Source organism: Temnothorax curvispinosus, unplaced genomic scaffold, assembly GCF_003070985.1.
Source record: "Temnothorax curvispinosus isolate PA1 unplaced genomic scaffold, ASM307098v1 QBEX01015051.1, whole genome shotgun sequence".
Lineage (NCBI taxonomy): Eukaryota > Metazoa > Arthropoda > Insecta > Hymenoptera > Formicidae > Temnothorax > Temnothorax curvispinosus.
Genome location: NW_020224831.1, coordinates 13,623 through 13,866, shown reverse-complemented (window position 1 = coordinate 13,866; position 244 = coordinate 13,623).

Sequence of the window (244 nt, the reverse complement as noted above, 5' to 3'; positions counted from 1 at the left end):
AACTTTAGGAAAAATGATTCTCACTAACAAGTAGTTGTAAGTTGTACGTAAGTAAGTGTTGTAAGTAAGAGCAGCTCATGGGGAATTTCCGTGGTAACATACTGACAAGGGCTGTGTTTAGAGGTGCCAATGGTGCTGTTTTGCCCGCTGCCTGCGCGCTTGGTGGGGACACGCACACAGCTGACAGAGCCGTGTACGGGTGCATTCGGGGAGCACGCTATTAGCACAATTATCGTCCAAAACT